Source organism: Rhipicephalus sanguineus, unplaced genomic scaffold (genome assembly GCF_013339695.2).
Source record: "Rhipicephalus sanguineus isolate Rsan-2018 unplaced genomic scaffold, BIME_Rsan_1.4 Seq561, whole genome shotgun sequence".
Taxonomy (NCBI): domain Eukaryota; kingdom Metazoa; phylum Arthropoda; class Arachnida; order Ixodida; family Ixodidae; genus Rhipicephalus; species Rhipicephalus sanguineus.
Window position 1 is genome coordinate 332232 of NW_023615516.1, and position 6193 is coordinate 338424.

Genomic DNA, 6193 nt, shown 5'->3' on the forward strand with positions numbered 1-6193 from the left:
ACGCGCGACAAATGTGTGGCCGCAACTGCATCACCGTAGGGCCAAGAAACAAGGCACAGTTTCGTAGTGGTGGGTGGGAACAGGAACTGACGTTAACTTGACAACTGTTTGTTGAGACCTGGTTTAGACCAATCGACGAGCTCAGTGGTACGTCAAGTTGCCCATGGGCAAGTTTGCGTCACTACGCGTACGAGGGGTATTGGTCAGGCGAAGGAAAGAGGCGCGGGAATTGTTTTTCGAAATGGAAGGTCTGCGCGGCGCGTAATATTCGGAAAATGTGATTGCCGCGGTCTACTGTATGAATTGGCGAGCTTGTTTGGGGGGCGTAAAAAAAAATTCGGCAGATCCCACGTACCATGGGAGTCGTTGTGATGCGAAGCATGCTGTGGGAAGGTGACTATGGCGTAATTTTTTTTTACTGAGCGGAACGTTACGAAACGACGCTAAAGATTTGTATAAATTTTATACGTGCGCATATATGTTGAAGAGCCGCATATCTGTTATATAACCAGTTGTTTACAGTTAGATAGCGCTGCCAACGGCTACGTGGGTATTATAACAACACCAGAAACGGTAAGCTGATATCTAGTGCTTATACTTGTCCCTTATGATAGAGAACGCACGCACGTTTCACGAACCCGTGTGCATGTGTGGAAGAAGTTCTTGACGATTCTTGAACAAGGTCATTATCCCCGTGATCAGTGAGCACCAGCAGTTGGCCATGACTTGTTATCGGATCAGGTCGTGATCGCGATGACGAGGGGTCCATGTGTAGTGAAGTATGAGGTATAGTACAGCTGTTGGAAATCGTGGATGCCTCGGTCATCTCGTCGACAAATTGCCTGTAGATAAAGCCGGCGACATGTTGGAAGCTGAAGTCACCCTTCGCGTTGGTGAGGTATAGGCCGTCTAGGCTGGTAGGCCTCGATAGTGCTACGTAGACCAACATCAGTGGATGGTGCTTGTCGTACTCGTAGACTACCTGGGCGTATGTGGCCTACGTAGCCTAGTCTACAAAGCGGCTGTCACTCAATCTGGCATCATCCTCGGTCAGCATGAGGCCATCGCCCAGCCTCGTAAGAAATGAAGAGGACACTGCGTCGTTCTGGCGTACTAGGTGCACTTTACGGTGCGATGAAGTGAATATCATACGAAACTTTCGTTAATGTATTCCTCCGGAGTCGAGCAATGCTTGAATATAGCTTGCTAAATCATAGGGATACAAATGTAATGTTTATTATACTGCTATAAAAGTGGAGCCAACACCGGAACCACAGACGTTAATCTTATATGACACCTGTATCGTAGGAGTACACATCGTAGCAGTATCATGTAGTGTTTATTGCTTTCTTGCAAAATTAGATGGCCAGCACCACAACCACAATTGACGTTGCACCGACATTACGCCTGCATAAGCTGTTTTTTCCAAACCAGTTTATACACCTGGCATGGGCCTGCGGTAGAATACCTGAATGCCACGCAGAATGTTTGGGTTCGATTCCTGCTAGGATTCTAATTTCTATTCTTTCCATTCGTCTGGTCGACGCTGCCGATGTCAGTTTTTCTTAAGACTCTCGCATTTAAATTAACAATGTCTGTTCTCGCCGTTCCTGTGTAGATATAAACTGTCAATCACCTGCGGCGCATACTCGTACACAGCGGCCTGTGGTAAACGGGCATGTGCCACATGTGTTTGGAGGAAAGGGTTTGACGACGTACGCGACAAGATTTTCACTTCATTCATCTCATGACCCGACAGTCATATTCGTCAAATCATGTTACCCTCCCATGCCAATTTTGGTCTGCACCAAGTTAAGGAGGCGATCATGAGAGCCCCCAGACATAGGCGGCTAGATAGATAGATAGATAGATAGATAGATAGATAGATAGATAGATAGAAACGCTCAAAGTGCCAAAGGTTCGCTAAGAAATGCTTCGCATTTAAAAGTCGGAGCCTATTTACTGGCCCTTTAAGACTAACAGAGTGGAAATGACAAGGACTTAGGAGAGTAACAAACGCGACAGACGACAGCGCTTCTGTTACTCTCCTACGTCCTTGTCGTTTCCGCTCTGTTAGTTTTAAGCATGTACGACCAACTTGCCCAAAGATTTGCTCTTCTATGCATTCATTAACTAATCTTAATTTTGCCCTAATATCCTCTTACAGTTACATTTTTTAAGCAGTGATAATTCGTTTGATTTTATAGACTGGTGATATTTTGCTGTGACTAAATTTTACTTCACTGTGCAAATGTTACATAATATGATCACTAATCTTGTGTTCCCTGGAGTTTAATGAACTTTGTATTAGTAAATTCAGTTAGTTAATAAATGCATGTGTTTTTAGTAACAGCTTTTTTTGTATGATACTGCATGCACAGTTTGGTCTTTGCATGTTAGCAATGGGTTGTTGCTCCAAATCAATGAATCTTCGCTTCATGTGTTAACTTCCTGCTCCAAGCTGCTCTCTTTGTTGGTCAAAAAGCTGCTTCCAAAGAGAAGCCACGCCCCTCATAAATGGTGTGTTTATGATGTTTGGTGGCGTCTTTACTGCTAAGAAACCTAGGATGGGTCAGGTGGGAAAGCAAGCCGTAACACTCAAGACACAATTGTGACAGTCTGCCCTGATGATGCTGAATGTAAAAGCGAAACTAGAAACATATATTGCAACATCCTCTGTTCTTTGAGGAAAGGAAGAACTGTTCAGTCTATGACATTATAAAGTCATTGAAGTATCGCGGCATAAGCTTCCTCCTCACGGGCCGGGGTGTGCACTGTCCCGATTGTTTCTGAGTACTGTACATCATGTCATACTTCCACTATCTTTGGTGAATTGTCGCTAGCAGACTCAAGCAGTGTGTCTGGTGCTGGCTGTGGCGTGATTTCAACGATATCTGGACCAGTAGTTAGCTATTGCATGGTTGTAGAGTTTCGTCTTGGGCTTGACGTCTGGGCATGTTTCTTCTTAAAGTCTTGCCATGAATGTTGATGTGGTATGATCTTGGTGCCACAGGCTTTATTCCTTATTGTATCTCGCCCGTATGTGTGGCAGCTGGCAAAGATTGATGTGGGCGTTGAGAAATTTGGGTTTATTTGCATTTTGTGCAGGAATATAACTTAGTAGAATGAAAGCATAAGTTCATAGTTTTGGCCGGTAGCAAATCGTGCGCTGCAGCCCATGGCAAAAAAAAAACGAACCTTCTTTCCATAGCTGTCCGGCATATAACGCCTCATCACATCATTTTCAACGAATCACAAACTTGGGAAAATGAAATCATGTTGGTCCAATGGGTGGGCCCGAACAGGTGGCGTTACCTTTGGCCAATGGAGGACTCGATGGCCGTATTGTCAGGCGACTGCACTCCTTGCAGTGCTCAGTCAATGTTGTGAATGCACGTAGCTAGAGGCAGCAATTCATCCTTGCACCACAGTGAGGACACGCTTCCTCTGTCAACGAAGAGAGAACTCGAACTGCTTCAGCTCCAGCGCAAAGGCATCATTACTTAGTGGATGTCTCAAATTTCCATGCCTTTGTGCCACACTTCGGCGCTCGAGGCTTTGTCATTGTGAGTGTGCGACTGGTATACGAGACTGGTGCTCCCTCCTGGAATAGTACTGCTTCAATGCCTTTCTCACTAGTGTCACATTGAATGGTGAGTTCTTTGTCATCATGGCGAGCACTGGTGTTGCAGTCACGAGACATTTCACTGCCTCAAAGGCTTCTGTCTGCTCGTTTGATCGTGTCCACCCAGTATACTTTGCCATGGGGCTTCTGATTAGTTCCATCAAATTCCAGTATGCCCGGGAAAAATCTGGCAACGTAGTTCACTATACCACAATGTCGTGTCCACCACTTGCATCCATGGGAGGTAACATTTCAGCGGTGGCTCGGGCCTTATCAGGGTGAATGAGCCCTTCGATGGTGAGCTTGTGACCCAAGAAGATCACTTGTCCTGTGCTTGATTCTAGCATCTGCTTGTCGATCTGGATGTCTTTGTGCATCTCTTGAGCGGCCTCTTCAACATCCACCTCCTGTAATGTTCTTCCTGGGTCATGTTGTTTCCAGTACCATACATAAGTATGTCATTTGCGGCAGGCGACATCTTCTGGGCCATCAAGTACTGTTTGGAATCGCTTCTGAAAAATACGCTCACAGCCAAACCAAATTGTAACCAAGGCCATCTGTACCATCTAAATGGGTTCTGGAAGGTTGTCAGCTGACTCGACTTTGATCCAGGTTGCAAAGCCAGCGTCCATTCTTTAGATCTAGCTTGGAGAACACTTTTGCTTGTGAGAGTCCTTGTAAGATACCCTCTAGCACTGGCAAAAGGCGTTCTCTCCTTTGTTCAATGTTTTCAGATTGATGCAGATTCGCACTTCACAGGAGTTCTTTTTGTCAATTACCACGCAGCTCATCCATGGTGTCAGCTGATCCACCTTTGCAATTTGTTTCTTTTCGAGTTCTTGTAGGACATACGGTAGCTGTGGCTTTATGCTGAGTGGTACTTGGCTTGTAGTTGACACCTCAGGTGTAACTGCAAGCCAAGTAACAGTGTTTTTTCGCTTCTATGTACTGTCAGGTGTCACATGGGTACGCGCTGAAATGTATCATTCTTGGAGAGTTTCCTTGATGTTCTTTAAAGACTTCTGGGAATGTGCATGCAATAGTGCTCTTCAATGATGCTGGGCTCTGTCCAAGTGCAGACATCAACATGTAGTTCACCATTGAGTCCCATATTTGATGTTTCTCTTCGCAGTAAAGGTGCAAAGTGCATGTCCACTTTGACAATCTTGAGTGAGTATACTTTCTGTGTTGTTACATTTTTGAGTTTGAGTCAACACTTCTCATTTGGAACAATGATTGTTCCATTGTACGTTATCATGTGTGAAAGCATTTCCTCAAGCTTGTTTCGCACATAGCTTTTAGGAATGGCATTCACTGATGCGCTGCTGTCAACTTGGAGTCTCATCTTTTCATTGTTCTCTGTAATGTGAAGCGCAACAAAGATGCCATCCTTTTTCTTTTCTTAGCACAGCACTTCCTCCTGGCTCGATCGACTCTTGTGTACCGCTCAGGTGCTTGCTCAGGACTTGTATTGCATAGCAAAGTGGTTTTGTTAAGAGCAGTTTTGTTTTATTTTGTTGAAACGCTCTTTTTTGTAGAAAACATGCGCATTTTCACAGTACCTGCACATTCAGAGGATGTCGTCGCTGCGTGTTGCTTGTGCTTGGTTGTCTTGACGACGTGCAAAGGGTCTGTCTCTTCCTTGGACACGCTGGCATTCTGCCTGAATGCTTCTAGTTCACTCGCAAACGTTTCATGCGTGAGGTACTTTTGCAGGTATTTCTAAGGTTGGGTCCTCCAGTTTCAGCAGTTTCATGGGTACCTCTTGATCCCTAAAATGACTTGGTCGTGGATCATATTGTCTTGCTGACCTTTGCAAATGCAGTCTCGTCTTTGCCTTGAGGTCCGTAAGAAATGCGCTGAAGGCTTCCCCCAGCTTTGCTTCCTGCATGGTAATACGTATTATGTGCAGATTTAATTTTTTCTGGGCGCCAAGTAGCCGTTGAATTTCTTTATCACGGTGGCGACTACCTTTTCAGTTTCTGGAACTGTCAATGTTGGCACATCAAACTCCGTGTTGTACACATGACACCTGATCCTGCGATAGTCACAGCAGTGCAACCTTTCATTAATCTGACTTGTTCTTTTGACCATTCGCTGTCATGTATATTTTAAGTGCTGTTTTGAGGACTTACAGTTCCCTTGAAGGTGTCCTGTGAGACACATCTCTGATGGCGCAATCGCCATGTTGCTCACCATTATTTCACTCGGGCAACGTCACAACAGCTCTCTTGTGCGTAGTCATGAAGTTTGCTCATTCGAAATGCGCCCTGGTCTTGATTGCTACTTGGTGGCTCTTCTTACTTCTTTGTGAGCCGTTTCACACTATCTGACACCTTTCGTTGCGTTTTATTACTAAAAAAGACCCAGAATGAGTCGGGAGGCAAAACTAGTTGCAGCACGACGCCAGGGTGATGGCCTGTCTCGATGATGATGCTGAATGTTAATAATAATAATAATAATAATAATAATAATAATAATAATAATAATAATAATAATAATTCTGGGGCTTAACGTCCCAAACATGCTGAATGTTAAAGCAAAAGTGAAAACATATATTGCAACATA